The 27078-nt window shown below is 38.8% G+C and overlaps 1 non-coding gene across 1 annotated transcript; it reads left to right on the top strand.

The window, feature by feature from the left end:
• Window positions 1-7644: 7644 nt before the first annotated feature.
• On the top strand, window positions 7645-7751 carry LOC111721960. Its single transcript, XR_002770938.1, has one exon. It is a non-coding gene; the product is annotated as a U6 spliceosomal RNA (small nuclear RNA).
• The last annotated feature ends 19327 nt before the right edge of the window (window positions 7752-27078 follow it).

The raw sequence follows: 27078 nt of genomic DNA, 5'->3' as shown, positions 1-27078 counted from the left end.
AGGGACTGCTTGGGGCTCCCAAGTGGCACCTACAATTGTTGCCTTTTGTTTTGTGATTGGCCCTTGAAATTTCTTTAAAACTGAGAAAGTTGCTCCTGTGTCCACGAGAAAGTTCACAGGTTGGCCCCCCCACTTGCAAGGTTATCATGGACTCCTGGGGGCCTACGGGAAAGGAGCCCTGACCCCCTCAATCAGTATTTTGTTCGACAAGGATTTGAGGTGGTGTCTGTGCCTGTGCCTTGGCTGTTTTCTTGGTACCTTCATTTTTCCACTGTCCCAGTTTCTTGCAATAGGCACACTGATTGATCTTTAGAGGGGGTTTAGAGCCCTTGCCCTGTGGAACTTTCTGTACCCTGGAGTCCCAGGAGTATTCCTGTAGGGTGGCTATAACTCTTGCTGGCCTCTTGGTGGTGACCACATTCATAGGTTTCTGATTGTTAAAAACCCTCAGGGCTACTTTCACCATCTCACTGAGCATGTTCTCCTCAAAACCCTCAAGTTTCTGCAACTTCTTTCTGAAGTCAGGGGACGGAACAACAAAAGCCACACTGATTGCCCATCTATTCTCCAGGGCTTCTGGGTCTATTGGAGTATAAGTTCTATAGGTTTCCATCAGCCTTTCTAGGAAAGCTGCAGGGCTTTCTGTGGCTCCCTGAGTAACCTCACTCACCTTAGACAAACGGGTAGGTCTTTTAGCTGCTGTCCTATGGCCCTAAATCAGAAAATGGTGGTACTGGAGTAAAGCCTCTTTACCTTCGTCAGTGTTCGGGTCCCATAGGGTTTGGGTACTCAGGAAGTAGACTTCTAACAAAGTAGGATTGGTGCTGGGCTGTCCATCTGGTCCCAGGACAGATTTCCTGGATTCTCTCAGGATATGCTCAGATTCCTTGGATGTGAACAAATCCTGAAGGAGCTATTGACAATCATCCCAAGTAGGTTGGTGGGTGAAGAAAACAGTTTTGAGGAGGGTAATTAGTCCCTGAAGTTTTTCTGAAAAGGGGGGATTCTGGGTTTTCCAATTGTACAAATCACTAGTGGAAAAGGGGACATACCCATAAAAGGCTGGTCACCAGATGCTGGGCTGTGAGCCAAGATAGGAGTTACTAGAGTTGCTCCTGCCCCCACCCCTGGGGCATGTTGGGGAGAAGTAGAATCTGAGCTTAATGGCTGGTATGGGGTCCCTCCCCAAGTCTATGAAAGACCTTGTGGGGGATCCTCCGCACTCCCTGGGTCCATGGTACTAGAGGTGCTAAAGGCGCTGGTGCATCCAGGTGGGGGTTGTACGGCAGTGGGTGCACAATATGGGGTTGGAGGGAAGGGTCTAAAGTAGGATCCTCAGGAAAAGGAGGCAAGATAGGGGCATTGGTTTTGTGGTTTCCTGACTGAAGGTCCTGGGTCTTAGAGTGGTGTATATGGGACCCCGGCAGTGAGGCATAAGGAATGTGGGATGGATTTAAGTAGCCAGTGCACTTCTGGATGTAATCTGGGCCTTCAGAAGCAATGTAAATCCACACATCAATGTAAAGAATTTGGTCCGGGTGCCCAGGGTGGCCATAAATAACTGCTCAGATACCAGAGAGAAGGGGGAGGTTAAAAGACCCAGTAGAAGGCCAATCCATCCCAAATGCTGGCCACTCTAGCTTGCAAAGAGTGTATAGAGTGCCTGGATTCACTTTCACACCATAGTTCTTGGTGTAGCAGCTGAAATCAGAAAAATTATTTAAAAGGCATTCCAAAGGAGTTGGATATGGGGTGGATGGTGCCTGTCTCATTCATGAGCAATTACTCTGTGGTTAGCTGAATGAGAAAGAAAGTAAACACAGAAATCTCTCTGGGATCAAAGTATGGGAGAAATCCTCAGCACACCTGGTCCCAGACTCACTCTACTACGTATCTTGGGGCAAAGCAACAAGGTACCATCTCGATTTCAAGGAGACAGAAGAGAAAATACTGGAAGCGGTAACTCAAATGTGAAACAGACTGACAAACTCCACACATCACATATCTACTAGTATAGAAAAATGTGAACACAGGAACTCAAAGGAAAGAACTGGGGATTCACTCTCCCTGAGTCCAAACAAACCATAAAAGTGAAAGCTAATAAACCAGGAAATAAAGGAGAAAAGAATATACTGTGATTTCATCTGAGTCAAAATCTGAAAGTGTCCCTTGAAAAAACTGATCTATAACACACTCAAAGTAGTGCTCATAATTGGGGGACTGGGGTCTTTTCCAGTCCTCACACAGACACTGGACAAAATTCTGGAATTTACAAATCACGGATAGACATGACAAACAACTCCAACATAAATTTTATTGGCAAGTTTCACACAATCTTACTAACATAAGAGAAAAGAGTGGGTTCAACCTTAATTTTTCCAACAGCATAAAAAGAGGAATGGCTTGTACTGCACAAAAAGGGAAGAGAAAAAATGTGCAGCTTTAAAAAAGAGGAACAAAGTAAACACAAGAATAATTCCTTTTAACTACTGACAAAAGATATAAAATTATAAAATGACAAGTCAGACGGAAAGAGAGACAATTATTGGTCAAGTACAAAGCCACTCCTGACCCTCACTCAGGTGCCTTCCTGGCCACGTCCCAGAAGGGATGAGAACTCTACCTTGGCATAGACGGGGAGGTATAAACCCCACTCCAAGTCACCCCAAAGGGCCCGCCACTAAGCCGTATGATAAAGCCATGGAACCGCTTGTTGAGGCCCAATCGAACCCCATGACCACAAGGCCATGGGGCCACACATAAAATCTTTCACTAACTCATTCACTTACTCACTCATACAAGACATAAACTGACCATACCCCTATCCAATCCTTAAAAATTTCCATGTTACTAAAAACAAAAGTATATCCAATGACCAAAAACAGAAGTCTGTCCAGTGAGACGGGGGCACCTATCCCTTGCCAGGGGCCATCAGCTCTGCCTACATATAGGCAAAGGACTCATGCAAGTAGCCTCCAGCTCAGGCTCCTAATCCCCTCCTCCAAGAACTAGGCTCCTAGCGGTGTCCAGCGTATGCCTACAAGTAGGCAGTAGGAAGACTAGTTCCTCCAGTGGGAACAAAACATGTAGCATACAGGCATGTAGTTTCCCCAGACTTCAACAGTACCATACAAAAACAGGAAGAGACAGTACAAAAACAGGAACAGACAGACAAACTCATTGAATTGGAAAATTGGGGATCCTGGGCCTGTAACCATGCCCTAGGACCCGAGGGCAGAGAAAGAATTCTTCAAGGCCTCCCCCTAGAGATGTTGGCCAGTGGTGCACCAAGGTGCAGGTCCAATAATCTTGCTGGGGCCTCCAAGAAATGTTATGAAACTGTGCTTCCAGAGATGGAAAGAAGGACCTCTCTTTGATACAATAATTGATAAATTTTATTACACCTGCAGGTGGACCGATAACATAAAGGCATGCAGCCCTGAATAGCAGGTGAGAAACCTTTTTATACTGTTATTCTGCATAGTCATGCATGGTCAGCAAACTAGCGCAATACAAAAGCCAATCATAGCAGTTAAAGAAGGGTCACAGGGTGGGGGGTACATATCGATTCATAAATCACAAGATACATCACAAGTACATTACCTCATAGGGTCATAAGATGGGGTTATATAGTTCAGGAGTACACAGCGGGGGGCACAAGATTTGGGTGAGCTTCTGGGAACAACTTAGGACCTTTTCTCCCAGGATTTATTTGGAATCCACCTCTCCTTTCCTTCCTTTCTTATCTTCAAGCTTCTTCCCAGAATCTGACTCCACCACCCTTATAGGTGCTGAGACTAAAAGACTTAGGAGAAGTTCCCTTTTCAAGGGTAAAGGATTGTTGCTTTCCCCACTTGGAATTAAGGGTTGCGGGCTTGGTTATTACAGCTACAGCAGAGGATTCCACCTATAAAGAAATGTCATAAATGACAGAAGGGGAATTTAAAATTCAGATGATCAAAACAATAAAGGAAATTTCTGAGAAAGTGGAAAACAATAAAATGGAAGGAAATTCCTGTGAAAGTGGAAAATAATCAAAAGGAAAATAAAATTAGAAATTAATGATATAAAGAATATAGAAACAATATAGCAGTGCTGAAGTAACTGAAGTAGTCAATTAGGGAACTTAAAGATGCAATAGAAAGTATCAGCAACAGATTAGATCTTGCAGAAGAAAGAATCTGAGGTAGAAGATAAAGATCTTGAGATAACTCAGATAGTTAAAGAGACAGAAAAGAAGAGAGAGAAAGCAGAACGTTTACAGCCAGAATTATGGGACTTTATGAAGTGTTCAAACATACGAGATATAGGTATCCCAGAAGTGGAAGAAGAATGCTCCAGAGGAATGGAAGCCATTCTAGAGAATAGTTTAAATAAAGTGTAAATAAAAATTTCCCAAATATCACTACAGATTCTGACATACTCCTTTTATAGGGATATCTATCCCCTGGTCACCTCAACTCAAATAAAGGTTCTCCAAGAAACATTGTGATGAATCTATCTAAAGTCAATACAAAAGAAAAGATTTTGCAAGTGGCCAGGAGTAAGCACCAACTGACCAACAAGGACACATCCATCAAAGTGACTACAGACTTCGCTAATGAAACTTTTCAAGCCAGAGGACAATGGTCATCTACCTTTAATCGACTTAAACAAAACAATTTCCAACTCAGAATTCTTTATCTCACTAAGCTAAGCTTTACTATTTACAGAGAAATCAGATATCTTACTGATATTCTATCATTGAGGAAATTTGCCACAACAAGACCAGTTTTACAAGAAATATTTCAACCTGTTCTACACACTGACCCACTGAACATTATGATGGACCTTCAATTTCCACCCACAAAGTTTACCTTCAACAAAGTAAACATCCAGAAATTAATGGACAGAATCTAGCTTCCACAATGATGCAAAAGACAAAACTAGGCAATGGACTTTCCTAGAGAATAAGATGAATAGAATGCTACCACACTTACCAATTATCTCAATTAATGTCAATGGCTTGAATTCCTCACTGAAGAGGCATAAATTGGATGATTGGATTAAAAAAACATAATCCATCTATTTACTGTCTGCAGGAAACAGATCTCACATCAAAAGACAAAGTAAAACTCAGAGTTAAGGGTTGGAAGTCAATTTTTCAGGCAAATGGAATTCAAAAGAAATGAGGGATTGCAATCTTATTTTCAGATACATGTGGAATTAAAGCAACTAAAGTACAAAAAGATAATCATGGACACTTCATATTTGTCAAGGGAAAAATACAAGAAGACAATTCAATTCTAAATATTTATGCACCCAATTTAAATGCTCCCAGATTCTTAAAATACACCTTGCTTAGTCTGAGTAATGTGATATCCTATAACACCATGATAACAGGGGACTTTAACACCCCACTCTCCGATCTAGACAGATTCTCTAAAAGGAAATTAAATAAAGATATAAGAGATTTAAATGAGACCCTAGAACAACTGCACTTTATAGTCGTACATAGAACACTCCATCCCAAAGATAAAGAATATACATTCTTTGCATCGTCCCATGGAACATTCTCCAAAATTGATCATATCCTAGGAAATATCAACAGAATAAAAAGAACTGACTTTTTTACCTTGCATCTTTTCAGACTAGAAGGCAGTAAAAGTGGAACTAAACTTCAATGAAAACATTCATTACCACTCAAAGGCATGGAAGTTAAATAACCTTATGCTGAATGACAGTTGGGTGCAGGAAGAAATAAAAAAGGAAATCATTAACTTCCTTGAGTATAACAAAAATGAAGATACAAGCTACCAAAACTTGTGGGATACAGCAAAAGCAGTCTTGAGGGGAAAATTTATGACTTTATAAACCTACATTCAAAAAACAGAGAGTGCATCAACAAACTCACAAACCATCTTATGGAATTGGAGAAAAAAGAACAATCTAGGGCAGTTCCTGTGAGTCAAGGGGTAAGGTCCCATCTACCAGAGTGGTGGGTTCAAACCTGGCCCCGGCCAAAAAAAAAATTGAAAAAATAAGAAGAACAATCTAAGTCTAAACCCAGGAGAAGAAAAGAGGCATACAAAATTAAATCAGAGATTAATGAAATTGAGAACAAAAGAGTCATTCAGAAAACCAAGGAGTTGGTTTGTTGAAAAAATAAATAAAATGGATAAATCTTTGGTCAGAGTAACTACAAATAAAAAAGTAAAATCTCTGGTAATCTCAATCTGAAATGATAAAGGGGAAATAATAATAGATGACACAGAGATACAAGAGGTTATCTCTGAACACTACCAGAAGCCTTATGCCCAGAAATTTGATAGTGTAAAGGAAATGGATCAATATTTGTAATCACACCCTCTCCCTAGACTTAGCTCAGATGAAATAGATCTCCTGAACAGACAAATTTCAAGCACTGAGATAAAAATAAATAAATAAATAATCTCACAATAAAAAAATGCCCTGTTCAGGATGGCTTCACAGGAGAATTCTATCAAACCTTCAATGAGGAGTTTATTCCTATACTGCAGAAATTATTTCAAAAAATTGAGAAGGGAGCAACCAGATGACCACGGGCTGGCACGGTCCCAGTGTTCAGGGTCGAGCAGTCTCCTTAGGCAGGTTCAGTGGCTTTTCTCCACCCTCCTCACCTGCTGTCTTTTTGGAGAAGGGGGCACCAGGCTGTGGCTGCCCTGGGGAACCTGGCTCTGGTTTCACCATGCCACCCTATGGCATTGCAGCTCACAGTGATGTTGAACTCCTGGGCTCAAGCGACTCTCCTGCCTCAGCCTCCCAGGCAGATAGGACCACAAGTGCATGACTATTTTTTCTGTTGACCTTGCCATTGTTGTTTGGCTGGCCTGGGCTGGGCTCAAACCCACCAGTCTCAGTGCATGTGGCCGAGGCTGTAACCACTGTACTACAGGCTCTAAGCCACCATCTAGTTAATTTAGACATCTATGGTTAACCCAGAACAACTATTTCAACAATAGAGAACTGTTGTAATGTTTTCCTATGCTTCTCCCAGAGCAGAACCTTGGGTGGGGAGAGAGCATCTACGGCTACAAAGCATGTAAACTTATTTAATTTCATAGTTTGGCATTAGGAAGCTTTTTCTCCACAGGTAATATCCAGTACTAATTTTGTCAGTTGTGTTATACAGAATAATTTCCCTTAAGATGTCTACATCCTAATCTCCAAACCCTTTGAGTATGTTGTATTGGCAATACATTAGCAATCTGCAGACATGATTAGGTTATGGGTCTGCAGAGATTATTCTTGATAATCTGGCTGGCCTGGAGACAGGAAGATCAAAGAAGAAAAAAACATACAAAAAAATTGAGGATGAAAGAATCTTCCCCCACACATTCTATGAGGCAAACATCACCCGGATACCAAAACCAGGAAAAGACTCAACTAAAAAGGAAAACTTCAGACCACGTTCATTAATGAATATAGATACAAAAATTCTCAACCAAAATCCTAGCCAATAGATGACAGCTTATCATCAAAAAAGTCATACATCATGATCAAGTAGGTTTCATCCCAGGGATGCAAGGCTGGTTTAATACACGTAAATCCATAAACATTATTCACCATATCAACAAAAGTAAGCCTATATGATCCTCTCAACAGATGCAGAAAAAGCATTTGATAGTGCTCACTTTGGCAGTATATATACTAAAATTAGAATGATAGAGAGAAGATTAGCATGGCACCTGCACAAGGATGACATGCAAATTTGCGAAGTGTTCCATATTTTTGTAGGAAAAAAAAGCATTTGATAAAATCCAGCATCCTTTTCTAATTAGAACACTGAGGAGTATAGGCATAGGTGGCACATTTCTTAAACTGATTGAATCTATCTATGACAAACACACAGCTAATATTTTACTGAATGGAGTAAAACTGAAAGCTTTTCCACTTAGAACTCGAACCAGACAAGGTTGTCTTTTATCATCATTACTATTTAACATAGTACTGGAAGGTCTATCCAATATAATTAGGTAATATAAGGAAATAAAGGGCATCCAAATGGGAGCAGAGAAGGTCAAACTCTCCCTGTTTGCTGGTGATATAATCTTATACTTAGAGAACCCCCAAAGACTCAACCACAAGACTCTTGGAAGTCATAACAAAATACAGTAATGTCTCAGGATATAAAATAAATTTTCACAATCAATTGCCTTTGTATATGCCAATAACAGCCAAGATGAGAGGCTAATTAAGGACACAACTCCCTTCATCATAGCCTCAAAGAAAATGAAATACCTAGGAATATACCTAACAAAAGAGGTATGAAACTCTAAGAAAGAAAATAGCAGAGGACTTTAACAAATGGAAGAACATACCATGCTCATGGCTGGGAAGAATCAACATTCTTAAAATGTCTGTAATTCCCAGAGCAAACTGTAATAACCAAGCCCCCAGCCCTTGACCCCCTCCTTAAGACCAGGGGGGAACAAGTTCCCTACCCTTGAAAAGGAAGCCTCTCCTAAGTCTTTTTGCCACAGTCCCCACAAGGGTGGAGAAGTTAGATTCTGGGAAGAAATTTGAAGATAAGAAAGGAAGGAAGGGAGGGGTGGATTCCAAATAAACCTCCAGGTGAAAAGGTCCCAAGTTGTTTTCAGAAACTTATGCAATTTGTACCCCTGAACTATGAGCTAATGTACCCTAAGTAAACAGGTACCTCCACCCTGAATTGTGTAACCCCCTGTGATATACCCCATCTTATGATCATGAAGTAATGTACTTGTGATATATCTTGTGATTTATGAGCCAATATGTACCTTTACCCTGTGACCCTGGTTTAACTGCTATGATTGGCTTCTGTATTGTGCTAGCTTGCTGACCTTGCATGACTATGCAAAGTAACAGTATAAAAAGGCTTCCCCCCCACTATTCGAGACTGCTTGCCTACATGGTATCAGCCCACCTGCAGGTGTCCTAAATTATTAATAATTTCTTATCAATTAATTACATCTGAAGTGGGGTCCATCCTTCTCTCACATCTGCCATTTCATTTCAAAACTACCAATTCAATGCCATCCCTATTAAAATTCCAACATCCTATTTTAAAGACTTGTAAAAAATGATTCTGCATTTTGTATGAAACCAGAAAAAAATCTGTATAACTAATGTAGTTCTTAGTAATAAAAACAAAGCCAGGGGCATCACCATACCAGAATTTAGGCTGTACTACAAGGCCATAGTGGTCAAGACAGCATGACACTGGTGCAAAAATAGAGACATAGACACTTGGAATTGAATACAAACCCAGGAAATGACACCAACAACTTACAGCCACGTAATCTTCGATAAACCAAACAAGAATATACAATGGGGAAAGACTCCCTATTCAATAAATGGTGCTGGGAGAACTGGATATCCACATGTAAAAGACTGAAACTGGGCCTGCACCTTTCTCCCCTCACAAAAATTGATCCACGATGGATAAAGAACTTAAATTTAAGGAATGAAATGGCAAAAATCCTCAAAGCAAGCATAGGAAAAAACACTGGGAGATAGCGGTTTGGGGAAAGACTTTATGAAGAAGACTGCTCTGGCAATTTCAACAAAAACAAAAAGAAACAAATGGTATTTAATTAAACTGAAAAGCCTCTGTACAGCCAAGGAGACAACAACCAAAGGAAATAGACAACCAACCCAATAGGAGAAGATATTTGCATATTTTGAATCAGACAAAAGCTTAATAACTAGGATCTATAGAGAACTTAAATTAGTCCATATGAAAGAAGCCAACAGTCTCATACATCACTGGGGAAGAGAGATGAACAGAAATTCTCTAAAGAAGACAGACAAGGGCAGAGGCAAGATGGCTGACTGGAGTCAGCTTTCCACAGAGGCTCCTGTCCAGAAGGAAAGTTAAAGGACAGAAGTTTAGCAAGTAAGCTGATGGTTTGGAGATGAGCCAAGAGAGAAGGTTGAAGAACACACATCAACCCTGCTGAGGTAAGCTGTGATCCCAAGGATACAAACAAAAGGTACAAAATCCATCGCCAAGTGGATGGAAGTCCCCTCCCCCAAGAGAAGGGCTTGCAGTCTACTCCATACAAACAAGTGAGTAGAGTTCAAACATCCTCCCATTTTATGCCACAGGAGAGACCCTCTAAAAACCAGACCTCCTTCCCTAAGATGGATGCCATGGCACTCTCCTGCCAGGCATAAAACTGTGTATATTCTCTACCTGCAATTCTTAACTCCCAGCACTCCCCTCCACTCTCACCCTGAGGTCTGGAAGCCTGTCCCCTATGGAGTCCAGATTCTTGGGCATTTTCTCAAAAGGTGTGGACAGAGCAAGAGATATTGCTGGGCTGTGCTGATTCTGAGGCATGAGAATAAGGAGAAGACAGTCAACTGAGAGGGAACCATACAGGAGTTGCAGTGCTCTGAGGCACAGAGCAGCAGCCCCAGCATCAGGAAAAATAGGCCTCATGCCCTATACCTATCCCCTCTGGGGATATTCTGAAGAGACACTCCCTGTCTCTCTGGGAAACCAGAGGAAGCTGAGCTTCTTCTCCATTGACAACCACTGGTGCAACAGATCCAGGACGGAAACGCAGGCCCCATGAGTAAAGGGTATTTCCTGAGGTGGTACCAGCATGGGTGGATCGTGGGGACTAGAATATAGGTGCACAGAGATGGCAGACTCACAAGATGGAGCTGACCCAGAGGACTGCTTCACTGAGCCTAAGATGTACCCAGCCATCAGGAGATCATAACTGAGACAAAGGTGGACAGGCAGAGGCTGGAACTGACAACTGACTGTGAGCTCTAATCATGCCCGCTCCAACACAAACTGCACCAGAGACCGGGAAGCAGCACAGATGGGCTGAGTCTCAGTTTCTGTGAATTCAAACAGTGTCTGATCCACAGGGAAATATATCCAGGACAGAAACAAATTCTGAGAACTTGTTCTATTCTACCAGCAACATCAATCGGCAGCTGGGATGGAACTGAGTGAACAGCCCCAGTCTCCATTAAGCACCTGAGGTTGTCAGGCCAAACCTCCCCCTGCCAGATAGTGGCAGAGAGTGCCAGCTTCACTGAGCAGACATAGATCTCCCTCTGACTCAGGCAGGCACAACCCCCTGGAGCATCGGCTCATTGGAGGGAACTAGGTCACAGACCTGTGGGGTTACCAGTGACTGGATGTGACAGATGTACAAGGTGGGGAAGGAGGTATCAACCTTCCCAGACTAATTTATTTGCTGGGTGGGTCCTTCTGACCTCACAGAGCCCTGGAGCAAGCCATACTTGAGCTGACAGCAACCCCTGATATCTAGTTGCCAGAGACCTTTTGAATTCTCCTACCTAAGATGGGTGCTGACTGGGACAATTGATTTGGACCTCTTGAACTGGGCCAATCACTGAGGACTATCCAAAGTGGTACCCTGGTGTGTGGTGGTGAGAATGTCTGATTTTTCCTACCAATTGTTGCCTGTAGGGAGAGGGGTGACTTGATTGCTGGTATTTCTCCACAGATGAGACTTCAACCCAGAGTAATTGATTCACTAGGGTAGGACAGAGACCAGCTGAAAACAAGACAGAGCCACTTAGCCCCACCACACCACACAGGACCCCAGTTTCTCAGGCCATAGCACTGTACAGGTTCTTGGCAAAACTCTAGAGGAAATGGTATAGACACCAGTCCCAGCTTTTGGGCAAAGGGCTAGTTAATCACTATTCCTGGAGCCCCCAACACAACTTCTCCTTATTTGCTCATCTAGCCAAATGGTGTAAAATAAGCATGGGGAGGTATCATCAGAAAAACCCCAGTACCATGAATAACCAGATTAGATCAACCGCTCCAAGGAAGGATATGATAGACACAACTGAAGATCCCATTCATAAACAGATGGATGAGATGTGAGAAATCAAATTTAGAAACTGGATGTCAAATAATATTAATAGAATAGAGACAAACTTGGGATTGGAAATTCAAGGAGCATTTCAAAACCTTCCTCAAGAATTCAATGAATTTAAAGACAAAATCACCAAATATTTTGACACATTGAGACAAGAACTTGCAGCTCTCAAAGATCTGAGAAATACAGTAGAATCCCTCAGTAACAGAATGGAGCAAGCAGAAGAAAGAATTCAAGACAAAGGATTGAACACTTCCAAACTCAAAAAGGAAGAGAAATGGAGAGCAAAACTGGATCATTCTCTCAGAGAGCTCTGGAATAATTAGAAGAAAACTAATATTGCCTTATAGCAATACCTGAAGGTGACCAAGTTGCTTTGCAAAGCACAGACAGAGGCTCTTCTTCATGAGATTATGAAAGAGAACTTTTCAGAGGCCACGAGATTCTGAAATTCAGATAGCAGACAGTTTCAGAACCCAAGCATAACGCAACCCAAATAAGACATCCACCAAGCACATCACAAATAACCTCACTAAAGTTAATATGAAGGAAAAAACTCTGAAAGCAGCTAGACATAAGAAAACCATAATCTATAAGGGGAGGAATATTACAATGACTTCAGATCAGTCTGCTGAAAACTTTCAAGCTGGAAGGGGGTGGTCATCAACTTTTAATCTCCTAAAACAAAATAAAATTCCATCCAGGATCCTGTATCCAGCTAAACTGAGTTTCATATATGATGGATAAATTAAATACTTTAATGATACACACATGGTAAAGAAAGTTGCCATAACTAAACCAGCATTCCAGGATATTCTCAGATCTAAACTCCATAATGACAAATGCAATCCTCCACCACAAAAGTAAACTCACTCAGATACTTTTAATCAAATTCCAACTTCCACAGTGGCGAAATAATTAAAAAAATCTGCTGGACTTTTAAAAAACTCGATACTGAAAATTTTACTAGGCCTAACAATATTCTTAATTGATGTGAATGGCTTAAATTGTCCTCTCAAGAGGCACAGGTTGGCTGACTGGATACAAAGCCCAGGCCAGATATCTGCTGCATACAAAAAACTCATCTTACCTTAAAAGATAAATATAGACTCAGGGTGAAGAGATGGTCATCTATATTCCAGGCAAATGGAAAGCAGAAAAAAAAACAGATGCTGCAATTTTATTCGCAGATACAATAGGCTTTAAACCAAAAAAAAGTAAGGAAGGATATGGATGGTCATTTCATATTTCTTTAATGGTAATAATCAATATGATGAGATTTCAATTATTAATATTTATGCACAGAACCAGAATGTGTCTCAATTTATAAGAGACCCTGTAACAGGCATGAGCAACTTGGTTTCCTCCAGTTCTATAATAGTTGGATATTTTAATACTCATTTGGCAGTGTTGGATAGATCTTCCAATAAGAAGCTAAGGAAAGAAATTTTAGATTTAAATTTAATCATTCAACATTTGGATTTAACAGACATCTACAGAACATTTCTTTCTAACAAAACTGAATATACATTCTTCTCTTCAGCCCACAGAATATACTCCAAAATTAATCACATCTTAGATCATAAGTCTAACCTCAACGATTTCAAAAGAATAGAAATTATTTCTTGCATCTTTTCAAATAATTATGGAATAAAATTTGAACTCAGTAACGACAAAAATCTACATACTCATACAAAAACATGGAAGCTAAATAACGTTATGCTGAATGATGGCTGGGATATAGATGAGATTATGAAGGAAATTACCACAGGTTTGGAACAAAATTATAATGAAAACATAAATTGTCTGAACCTCTGGGAAACTGTAAAGGCAGTCTTAAGAGGGAAATTTATAGCACTGCGGGCCTTCCTCAAGAGAAGAGAAAGAGCGGAAGTTAACAACTTCATGGGACATCTCAAAGAAGTGGAAAAGGAGAACATTCTAATCCCAAATCCAGCAGAAGAAAAGAAATAACCAAAATTAGAGCAGAAGTAAACAAAATTGAAAACAAAAGGATTATGCAACAGATCAATAAATCAAAAAGTTGGTTTGTGAAAAGGTAAATAAAAAAAAAAAAAAACATTGGTTAACCTAATCAGAAAAAAAAGAGTAAAATCTTAAATTTCATCAATCAGAAATGGTAAAGATGAAATAACAACAGACCCCTCAGAAATTCAAAAAATCCTTAATAAATATTATAAGAAATTTCATTCTCAGAAATATGAAAATCTGGAGGAAATTAACCAAAACTTGGAAGCAAGCCACCTTCCAAGACTTAGCCAGAATAAAGTGGAAATGTTGAAAAGGCCTATATCAAGTTCTGAAATTCCATCAACTATACAAAATCTCCCTAAAAAGAGAAGCCCGGGACCAGATGGCTTCATGTCAGAAATATACCAAACCTTTAAAGAGGAACTAGTACCTATATTACTCAACCTTTTCCAAAATACAGAAAAGGAAGAAATACTACCCAATACATTCTATGAGCCAAACATCACCTTGATCCCCAAACCTGGAAAAGATCCAACAAGAAAAGAAAATTATACACCAATATCACCAATGCATATTATACACCAATATCACCAATGCATAAAAATATTCAACAAGATCCCAGCAAACAGAATCCAGCAACACATCAAACCAATTACACACCCTGACCAAGTGGGTTTTATCCCAGTGTCTCAAGGCTGGTTCAATATTCGTAAATCTATAAATATAATATAGCACATAAACAAATTAAAAAGCAAAGACCATATGATTCTCTCAATTGATGCAGAAAAAGCTTTTGATAATATCCAGCATCCCTTCATGATCAGATCACTTAAGAAAATTGGTATATTGGTATATCCATTTCTTTCATGGATAGAGGCCATCTACAGCAAACCCACAGCCAATATCATATTGAATGGTGTTAAATTGAAATCATTTCCATTCATATCAGGAACGAGGCAAGGTTGCCCAATGCCTGCACTGCTCCTTAACATTGTAATGGAAGTTTTAGCCATCACAATTAGGGAAGAAAAGGCGATCAATTGTATCCATATAGGGTCCGAATAGATCAAACTTTCACTCTTTGCAGATAATATGATTGTATATCTGAAAAAAAATAAGGATTCTACTACAAAACTCTTATCAAGGAATACAGTAGTGTCTCAGGTCATAAAATCAACACTCATAAATTGGTAGCTTTTATATATACCAACAATAGTCAAGCTGAAAAAACAGTCAAGGATTCTATTCTGTTCACAGTAGTGCCAAAGAAAATGAAATATTTGGGAGTTTACATGACAAAGAACATGAAAGATCTGTATAAAGAGAACTATGAAACTCTAAGAAAATAAATAGCTGGAGATGTCAACAAATGGAAAAACATACCAGGTTCATGGCTGGAAAGAATCAACATTGTTAAAATGTCCATACTACCCAAAGTAATATACAATTTTAATGCAATCACTATTAACGCCCCACTGTCATTCTTTAAAGATCTCCAAAAAATAATACTTCATTTTATGCGGAAACAAACAAACAAACAAACAAAAAACCTCGAATAACCAAGAAATTATTCAGAAATAAAAACAAAACAATAGGAATCACCCAACGAGACCTGAGACTATACTATAAATTGATAGTGATCAAAACAGCATGGTACCGGCACAAGAACAGAGAGGTAGATTTGTGTAACAGAATAGAGAACCAAGAGATGAACCCAGCTACTTACCATTATTTGATCTTTGACAAGCCAATTAAAAACATTGAGTGGGGAAAAGATTCCCTATTTAACAAATGGTGCTGGGTGAACTGATTGGCTACCTGTAGAAGACTGACACTGAACCCACACCTTTCACCATTAACTAAGATAGACTCTCACTGGGCTATAGATTTAAACTGAACACATGAAACTATAAAAATATTAGAAAAAAGTGCAGGGAAAATTCTTGAAATAATTTTCCTGGGTGAATAATATATCAGGAGGACCCCCTGGGCAATTGAAACAGCATCAAAAATATACTACTGGGACCTGATCAAACTAAAAAGCTTCTGTACAGCCAAGAACCTAATAAGTAAATCAATCAGCCAGCCCTCAGAATGGAAGAAGATATTTACAGGTTATATCTCTGACAAAGGTTTAATAAGAAGAATCCACAGAGAATTGAAATGTATTAGCAAGAAAAGAATGAGTGATCCCATCTCAGTGTGGCAAGGAACTTGAAAAGTAAATTCTCTGAGGAAGACATGTGCATGGCCTACAGACATATGAAAAAATGGTTATCATCCTTAATCATCAGAGAAATGAAAATCAGAACTACTTTGAGATATCATCTAACTCCAGTAAGATTAGCCCATATCCCAAAATCCCAAAATCAGAGACGTTGGTGTGGATGTGGAGAAAAGGGAACTCTTTATACTGCTGGTGGGAATGTAAACTAATACATTCCTTTTGGAAAGATGTTTGGAGAACACTTAGAGAACTAAAAATAGAGCTGTCATTCGATCTTACAATTTCTCTGCTAGGTATATAACCAGAAGACCAAAAATCACACCTTAAGAAATGTATTTGTACCAGAATGTTTATTGCAGCTCAATTCATAATTGCTAAGTCATGGAAGAAGCCCAAGTGCCCATCGACCCATAAATGGATCAATATATTGTGGTACATGTACACCATTGAATATTATGTAGCCTTCAAGAAAGATGAAGACTTTACCTCTTTCATATTTACATGGATGGAGCTGGAACATATTCTTCTTATCAAAGTATCTCAAGAATGGAAAAAATGTATCCAATGTACTCAGCCCCAATACGAAACTAACTTATAGCTTTCATATGAAAGCTACAACCCAATTATAGCCCAAGAATATGGGCAAAGGAAAAATGGAGGGGAGGAAAGGGGGGAGGATTGTAGAGGGAGGGTAACTGGTGGGACCACACCTACAGTGCATCTTACAAGGGTATATGTGAAACTTACTAAATGTAGAATATAAATGTCTTAACACAATAACTAAGAAAATACCATGAAGGCTATGTTAACCAGTTTGATTAAAATATTTCAAATTGTATATAAAACCAGCACATTGTACCTCATGACTGCATTAATGTACACAGCTATGATTTAATTAAAAAAAAGAATTCAGATGAATAGCTAGCAAATATTTGTGGTTGTAAGTTGTTGGTTTCATTTCCTGGTTTTCTATTTGATTCCAAATGTCTATGTCTGTATTTTTGTGCCAGTGCCATGTTGTCTTGACCACTATGGCCTTGTAATATAGCCACATGAAAAAAAGTGCACCATCCCTAATTATTAGAGAAATGCAAATTAAAACTATTCTGAGATATCATATAACCCCAGTAAGAATGGCCCATATCACAAAGTCTCAAAACTGCCAATGCTGGCATGGATATGGAGAGAAAAGAACACTTTTACACTACTGGTGGTACTGCAAACTAATGCAATTTTTTTGGAAGGGAGTATTGAGAACCCTCAAAGAACTCAACCTAGACCTCCCATTTGATGCTGCAATCTTATTACTGGGCATCTATCCAGAAAAAAAAAAATCTTTTATTATAAAGACACTTGTCCTAGACTGTTTATCAAGCTCATTTTACAAACGCTATAATTTGGCAACAGTCTAAATGCCCCTCAACCCAGGAATGGATTGGCAAGTCATGGTATATGTATACCATGGAATACTATTCAGCCATTAAAAAATGGAGATTATGCAGCATTGTATTAACCTGGATGGAGATGGAACACAGTATTCTCAGTGAAGCATCACAGGAATGGAGAAGCATGTATCCTATGTATTCAACTTTGCCATGAGGACAATTAGTGACAATTAATGACATGGTAGAGGTGGGGGAAGGGGAGAGCAGCAGAGACAGAGAGTGGGGGTGAGGGAAAGAAAAGGAAAGAAAATCGTGACTAATTCTCACATAAATTGGATTTAATTTTGACCAAAGTACATTATTTGAACAATAATTTTTAATTCAACTTGTTATTATGTTGTTTAGGATATTTCATCCTCGTTTGTAAGTGAAATATGTTTGTAACTTCTCTTTATAAAAATATATTTTTTCCAATTTTACTATCATGTATATCCAAATGAAGTAGAATTATTTTGAAATATTTCTTCTTTTTCTATGGTCTATAAGATTTGATATGATCTGTTTTTTTAAATTATCTTTTTTCTTTACATGTGTTTATTATGTTTCTGCTTTTAGCCTTCACAAAAATTATCTTTTACTTTTATTCATAAAAATAAATATTCTCTATTCTTTGAGACTTGGGGGGGAAAAGAAGGTAACTGATGACTCCAAACTGAACCTCAGAGTCCAAGCATTCTATGATAGATATACTTTTATCTGACAATGTGAATGTTACTTTTATTGCATTATTATTATTTTTTGCTCAATATTTTGTTGCAGCAATCATCTGATTTCTTTTTCAAATGTATTTATATTCGTTCATTTTTCATGAGGTTTTTGTTTCTAGTTTTTGTCTTAAACTTTATTATTGTTATTAAATTTTAAGCGTTTTTAATTTTGTGAAGGCAAAAAGTGAAAACCAACTAAACATATGTACAAGTATGGAGAAAATTTTTAAAAAATGAAACAATAAAGACCGCTAATAAACTCAATCAGGAGCAAGATAGGGGAACTAAAAACAGATACCACAGAAACACAAAATGCTGTCCGTGAAGACTACAAAAATCCCTATGCCCAGAAATCTGAAAACATGGAGAAAATGGATAAATTCCTATAATTGCACTTCCTCCCTAGACACAATCCAAAGGAAATAGAACGCTTTTTTGTTGTTGTTGTCTTTTGTTTTTATCACCTTTGTAATTTCTCAGATACATTTTTTTCTCACAATCCTGAGAATTCTCTTGTTCTTTGATCAGAAATGTAGCATAATGCCCTTTCAGTCCGAGATCATTATTTTTTATTAAGTCATTTGTACATAAATCATGAATATATTTAGGCCATTATGGGATTTGATGTCTTGATTATTTGTAGAAATTGGAGTGCTTACATCCTGCTAATCAACATAGCCTTCACCTCATTTACCCAATTACAGCCTTAAGACATTTGTGTTCTGCACCTGATAGATCCAACTTGTACATGCAATATGTTCCATAGGTGTGGTCCCCCTACTAACCCTCCCTCTATTGGCCCACTCTGCTCCCTTCCCCTCTCCCTCCCCATTCCCTTATTCATCCTAGGCTATAGTTGTGTTTCATTTTTCATATGCAAGTGTCAGTGATTATAAATTGGTTTTATAGTAGTACTAGTACATTGGATATTTTTTTCGATTCCTGAGATACTTTACTAAGAAGAATATTTTCCAGCTTCATCCATGTATACATAAAAGAGGCAAAGTCTCCATTTTTTTTAATGCTGCATAGTATTCTGTGGTATACATATACCACAATTTATTAATCCATGCACGGATTGATGGGCACTTGGGCTTCTTCCATGACTTGGCAATCATGAATTGAGCTGCAATGAACAATATGGTGCAAATATCTTTATTGTCAAATCATTTTTGGTCTTTTGGATATACACCTAGAAGAGGAATTGCATAATCTAATGGCAGGTCTATATTTATATCCCTGAGTGTTCTCCAAACTTCCTTCCAAAAGGAACATACTAGCTTACATTTCCACTAGTAGTGCAGAAGTGTTCTTTTTCTTTACATCCCCTCCAACATCTGTAGGTTTGGGATTTTGTGATGTGGGCTACTCTTACTGGAGTTAGATGGTATCTCAGAGTGGTTTTGGTTTGCATTTCTCTGATGATTAAAGATTATAAGCATTTTTTCATGTGTCTGTAGATCATGAGCCTGTCTTCTTTAGAGATGCCTTTGTTCATGTCTCTTGCCCACAATGAAATGGGGTCATTTTTTTTTCTTATTAATAAGTTTGCATTATCTGTGGATTCTGGTTATTAAACCATTGTCAGAAATATAACTTGAAAAAATACTTTCCATTCTTAGGGCTGACTATTTGCCTTACTTTTTGTGTTCTTAGCTGTGTAGAAGCTTTTAAATTTGATCAGATCCCAGTAATGTATTTTTGATGTTGCTTCAATTGCCTGGGTTGTCCTTCTCATAAAGTATTCTCCCAGGCCAATTTTATCAAGTGTTTCCCCTACACTCTGTCTAAGAATTTTTATAGTTTCATGTCTTAAGTTTAAGTCCTTTAACCCATGAGAGTCAATTTTTGTTAGAGGAGAAAGATGTGGGTCCAGTTTCAGTCTTCTACAGGTTGCCAGACAATTCACCCAGCACCATTTGTTGAAAAGAGAATCTTTCCCCCAATTTACATTTTTAATAGGCGTATCAAAAATCAAATTATGATAAGTGTCTGGGTTGACCTCCTGGTCGTCTATTCTGTTCCATCTATCTACCTCTCTATTTTTGTGCTAGTACCATGCAGTTTTGATCGCTGTAGATTTATAGTATAGTCTGAAGTCTGGGAGGGTGATTCCTCCCGATTTGTTTTTATTTCTGAGTAATGTCTTGGCTATTCAAGGATTTTTCTGTTTCCATATAAAATGAAGTAATTCTTCATCCATATCTTTAAAATATGACACAGGGCTTTAATAGCAATCACATTAAATCTGTAGATTGCTTTAGATAGTATAGACATTTTAACAATGTTGATTCTTCCCAGCCATGAGTATGGTATATTTTTCCATTTGTTAACTCTTTAGCTATTTCTTTTCTCAGAGTTTCATAGTTCTCTTTATAGAGATCTTTCATGTCCTTAGTTAGATACACTCCCACATATTTCATCTTTTTTGGAACTACTGTGAACGGGATAGAGTCCTTGACTGTTGTTGGTATATATAAAGGCTACAGATTTGTGAGTGTTAATTTTGTATCCTGACACATTGCTGTATTCCTCGATCACTTCTAGGAATTTTGTAGTTGATCCCTTGGGGTTTTCCAGCTATATATTCATATCATCTGTGAACAGTAACAGTTTGATTTCCTCTGGTCCTATTTGGATCCCTCTGATTGCGTTCTATTGCCTTATTGCAGTGGCTAAGACTTACATTACAATGTTAAAAAGCAGTGGCAACACTGGGCATCCTAGCCTGAGTGGAAATCATTTCAATTTTACTCCATTCAATACAATGTTGGCTGTGGCTTTGCTGTAGATGGCCTCTATCGGTTTAAGAAATGTTCCTTCTATACCTATTTTCTTAAGCGTTCTGATAAAGAAAGGATGCTGAATATTATCAAAAGCTTTTATGCATCAATTGAGAGAATCATATGGTCTTTGGTTTTTAATTTGTTTATTGGAAGTATTATATTTATGGATTTACGTATACTGAGCCATCCTTGGGACCCTGGGATGAAACCCACCTGGTTGTGATGTATAATTTGATGTGTTGTTGGATTCTGTTTGTTACAATATTGCTGAATATTTTTCAATCAATATTCATTAGAGATATTGGGCTATAATTATCTTTTCTTGTTGGTTGCTTTCCTAGTTTGGGTATTAGGGTGATTTTTGCTTCATAGAATGTGTTGGGAATTATTCCTTCTTTTTCTATGTTTTGGAAAAGGTTAAGTAATATAGGTACCAGAATTCTCAGGTGAAGCTATCTGGTCCAAGGCTTGTCTTTGGGGGGAGCTTTCTTATAGTTGATGCTATTTCAGAACTTGTTATAGGTTGTTCAACATTTTCACTTCTTTCTGGCTAAGTCTAGAGGGTGGCATGTTTCCAAGTATTGATCTATTTCTTTCAGGTTTTTGTACGTCGGAGAATAGAGTTTTATGTAATATTCATTAAGGATTTGTTGAATTTCTGAGGACTCTGTTATTATTTTACCTTTATCATTTCTGATTAATGAAATTAGGGATTTTACTCTTCTACTTCTTGTTAGGTTAGCCAAAGTTTCATCTATCTTATTGACCTTTTCAAAAAATCAACTTTTTGATCTGTTCTATGATTCTTTTGTTTCCAATTTCATTTAGTACTGCTCTAATTTTAGTTATTTCTTTCCTTCTGCTGGGCACAGGGTTGGAATGTTCTTCCTTTTCCAGTTGCTTGAGATGTCCCATTAAGTTGTTGACTCCCTCTCTTTCTGTTCTCTTGAGGAAGGCTTGCAACGCTGTAAATTTCCTTCTTAGGACTGCCTTTGCAGTATCCCAGAGGTTCTGATAGTTCCTGTCTTCATTATCATTTTGTTCCAAAAATTTTCTAACTTCCTATTTAATCTCATCTAAGACCCAGCTATCATTCAGCATGAGGTTATTTAGTTTTCATGTTTTTGTATGAGTAGCTGATTCCTGCTGTTACTGAGTTCAACTCTTATTCCATAATGGTCTGAAAAAATACAAGGAATTATTTATATTCTTTTAAATTAGCTGAGGTTAGACTTGTGACCTAAGATATGATCAATTTTGGAGGATGATACATGGGCTGATGAGAAGAATGTGTATTAAGTTTTGTTAGGATTAAATGTTCTGCAGACATCTGTTAAATGCAAATTTTGAATGTCTAGTTTTAAGCCTAAAATTTTGTTGCTTAGCTTATTATTTGAGGAGCTATTCAACACTGCCAAAGGGGTGTTAAAATCTCCAACTATTATGGTGCTGGAGGAAATCACATTGCTTATGTCTGTTAGAGTCTCTCTTATAAATTGAGGCACATTCTGGTTGGGTGCTTAAATGTTAATAATTGAAATCTCATGGTGTTCAGTATTACCCTTAACAAATATGAAGTGACCATACTTATCTTTCCTTACATTAGTTGGTTTAAAGCCTACTGTATCTGTGAATCACATTGCACCACCTTCTTTTTTCTGATTTCCATTTGCCTGAATTATAGATGACCATCTCTTTACCCTGAGTCTATGTTTATCTTTTAAGGTAAGTTAATATTCTTGAATGCAACAGAGTTCTGGCCTGATTTCTGTATCCAGTCTGCCATCCTGTGCCTCTTTAGAGGACAATTTAAGCCATTGATATTAATTGAGAGTATTGATAAGTTGGGTAGTATTTTGGATATTGAGTTTTTGTAAGTCCAGTGGACATTTTTAATCCTTTTGCCATTGTGGAAGTTGGAATTTGATAAACAGTTTCTGAGTGAGTTTATATTGGTGGTGGAGGATTGTGGTGTTCATTGTGGAGGATAGGTCTGAGAATATCCTGAAGAGCTGGTTTAGATATGGCAAATTTCTTCAACATGTGCATGTCATTAAATTATTTAATTTCTCCATCGTAGATGAAACTGAGTTTAGCAGGATACAGAATCCTGGGTTGACAGTTATTTTGTTTAAGGATATTAAAGGTCAATGACCACCATCTTCTAGCTTGAAAAGTTTCAGCAGAGATATCTACAATCATTTTAATGTTCTTCCCATTTTAGGTTATGGTTTTCTTATGTCTGGCTGCTTGCAGAATTTTCTCCTTCATATTAACTTTGGCAAAGCTTATTATAATGTGTCTATGAGAATTTTTATTTGGGTTGAGTTGTGCCGGTGTTCTGACACTATCTGCTATCTTAATTTCAGAATCTCTTGGCATGTTTGGAAAATTTTCTTTGATTATTTCATGAAGTATAGTACCTGTATCCTTCACAGCAATCTCCTAACCTTCAGGAATTCTTATAAGGCAAATATTAGATCTGTTCGAATTATCCCAGAACTCTCTGAGAAAATGATCCATTTTTGTTCTCCACTTTTTTCCTCTTTGAGCATTTAGGAACATTCAAAAGCTTTGTCTTCAGTGGCAGAGATCCTTTCTTCTGCTTGTTCCATTCTGTTACTGTGGGATTCTACTTTATTTATCAGATGTATCAGGTCATCAATTCTTGCCTTAATGTCTCAAAATATTTGGTAATTTTGTCTTTGAATTTGTTTAATTCTTTAGACATCTTTTGAATTACTCCTTGAAATTCTAATTCCATCTTTACCTCCATTCTGTTGATCTTATTTGCTATCCAAATTCTGAACTCTATTTCTGACATCTCAGCCATTTGTTTATGAATGTGATCTTGTGCTGTGTCCACCATATCATTCCTTGTGGGAGTTCATCTACTCTGATTACTCATGTTGTCAGAGTTTTTCTGCTGATTCCACCTCATGATTGTTTTTACTATTGAATAGATGGGCAGGTAAGTTGAAATCATATTGGGAGTCCCTAGAGTTGTTATTAACCACTCCTTTGTCAAGGATCTGGGACTGATGACCACAGATTTTTTCCCCAATAGCTTTGCAAAGGACCTGTACGGTATGAAAGTCTGAGGCTGAGGAAACCTGCTTGGTGTGGTGGGGTTGGGTCTTTCTGTCTTGTATTCAGCTGGTTCTTGTCCAATCCTAGTGTATCAGTGAATCTGGTGAAGTTTTAGCTGTGGAGAAATACAAGCATCTAAGACACCCCATCCACCATGGACAACAACTTGATGAGGAAAATAAACCCTTCCTGTTATCACACAACCAGTGTATCACCCAGGAGGGTCCTTGGGTGATTGTCCCAGGTTAGGGGTTTCAAAGCAATTGACCCAGTCAGTACAAACTCTTAAGTGGGAGAGTTTGAAAGGTCTCTAGCAACTAGATGGTAGAGATCTACTAGCTGCTCGAATTTGGCTCCTTTTGGTGCTCTGTGGAGTCAGAAAGGCCTGCCCAGTAGCAGAGTTTGACCAGGGGGCTGTGTCTCTTTCTCCACTTTGCCCCTCTTTCACACCCAGTCACTGGTGACTCCACAGGGCTGAGGTCCTGCTCCCTTCAATAAGCAGATGTGCCAGTGCTTTGTACCTGTCAGAGTCAAAGGAAGCTCAATGGCTCAATGCCCCCATGGCCCAGCCACTACTCTCTGCCACCAGCCAGCTGGGGGAGCTGAGGCTTGCCTGCCTTGGGTACTCAAAAGCCACTTGTGAGTGTTCCACTTGGACTCAATCTAATCCTGAAGGTAACAAGTCAGAAAATGCTTTTCTCCTTCAGCCACTGCACCTTTGCCCCAGCCACTCTGCAGCACTAGTATCCCTATAGAGCAAGTTCTGGTTTCTTCTCGCAGTCCTCAGGGTTGAGAGATGTCTTCCCAAGATTAGACCCCAGTGGGATTGCTCTATTCTTGCTGAATCTTTGTGGGAAGTGACCCTGTGTAGATTCCAGGTGACTGCCACAGCCAGGGAGTTCTGGCTGTAGGAGCATCTTTGGTAGCTTGGGGCACACAGATCCAGCATCAGGGTTGGAGATGCTGTACACAGTTCTGGCAGAGCCTGGTGCCCAGTGACCTCCGCCAGGAGACCATTCAGCTCACAACTCTGGCCAGGCGGTGCATGGTGTGAAGGCTCCTGCAGGGCAGCATACAGGGGGAGGGGGCACTGGACACAAGTCTCTAGCAGGTAAGGATGCAAGGCTCTGGTTGGGCAGAGTGCAGGGCGCTTGGTCCGTCAGGGCAGGGGGCCTGCTCATGAGCCTCCTCCCGCAGTCTTTGCAGGGGTTAGGCTTCTGGTTTGTCAGGGAAGGAGGGGAAGAGTGGACTGGAATTTCAGAATGGCAGGAAAAACTTCTCTTGCCTGGCAAGAGAGTATTCAGGGTCACAACAAGGTGCCTCTGGGGAAGTAGAACCCACTTCCTACAACTCTCACCCATGGGGCGAAACAAGAGGTCCTCAGTTCACCATTCACTTGTAGAAAACTTACAGAAGCAAATGAAGAGAAAAAGAAAAAAAATACAACTTTCTTTGGGAAGAGAATAGACAGTTTTCCTTTGAAATGAATTTTGTACCTGAGGTTTGCTCTCTTGGAGTCACAGCTTGCCTCAGTAGAGGTGACCTACAATTATCACTCTTCTCTCTTGGCTCAGCCTCCAGTCTTCAGCTTAATTAGATACTTTCTGGACATTATCCTTCCCTCTGGACAGGAGCATCTGTCAGAGGCTGGCTTCAGTTGGCCATCTTGCCCCTCCCCTCCAAGAAATAGAACTCTTGAACAGATGAACATCAAGCACCAAAATTGAAACAATGAAAAAGTTTCCAATTACAGCAACAAAAATAGCCCCCAATAAGATAATTTCACATTAGAACTTTACCAAACCTTCATAGAAGAATTTCTACCTATATTGCAGAATCTATCCCAAAACATTGAAAAAGAAGGAGCCTTCCATGTCTTTTTTTATGAAGCATATGCCACCCTGACACCAATACCAGGAAAGGACTCAACAACAAAAAAACCCCTTGCAGACTAATTTAATTAATGAATATCAACACAAAAATACTCAATAAAATCTTAGAAAAAAGGATTAAACTATATATCAAAAAGTAATTCATTACCACAAAGTGAACTTCATCCTAGGGATGCAAGGGTAGTTCAACATACACAAATCTAAAAATGTAATTCACCACATAAACAGAAGTAAAATCAGGCCATAGGGTCCTCTCAGTTTATGCTGCAAAAGAATTTGACAAGATTCAGCATCCTTTTTTGATAAGAACACTTAAGAAAATTTACAAAGATGAGACATTCTTGAAATTGATAGAAGTCATATAAAACAAACTCACAATCAACACAATGCCACAAAATAAGAACAAATCCCGAAGCATCACTCTACAAGACTTCAAGCCCTACTACAAATATATAATGATCAAAACAGCATGGTATTGGCATAAAAATAGAGAAAAAGATCTATGGAACAGCACAGAGAATATAGAGACGAAACCAGCCTCATATGGTTGTCTGTTCTTTGACAAAGAAAACAAATTTATACACTGGGGAAAAGAACCCCTATTTAATAAATAGTTCTCTGAGAACTGGTGAAACACAAGTAAGGCTGAAACTGAACCTGCCAATCTGACTACTTAGAAACACACAATGGATAAAAGATTTAAATCTAAAACATGGAAACCCAAGAAGAAAGTGTGTGAAAAAAATTTTACACTCATTGACATGGGGAAAGAATTTATGGAGACACCAAGGTAATGATAGCAGAAACAAAAATAAATAAATTCCACCTGATAAAGTTAAAAAATTTCTAGATGAGGACAGAGCAAGATGGTGCATAAGCAACAGCATCTTTGTAGCTGTTCATGGTGAGATTGTGGAGAAAAGATTCCAAGCATCGATGTGGAATTTGCCCAAAAACCTTCCTTCAAGGGTACAGGAAAGCAGTGGAAGACTTCAGGACACCAAAAAGGATCAGAAGCAGTAGAAAAGCAGCACAAGGCCAAGCATATGCATGCTGGCAGTGG

This window comes from Otolemur garnettii, unplaced genomic scaffold (assembly GCF_000181295.1).
Source record: "Otolemur garnettii isolate 467f Iridium unplaced genomic scaffold, OtoGar3 scaffold00206, whole genome shotgun sequence".
In the NCBI taxonomy this organism is placed as follows: Eukaryota; Metazoa; Chordata; class Mammalia; order Primates; family Galagidae; genus Otolemur; species Otolemur garnettii.
This window is presented reverse-complemented; position numbering and strand designations above follow the sequence as displayed.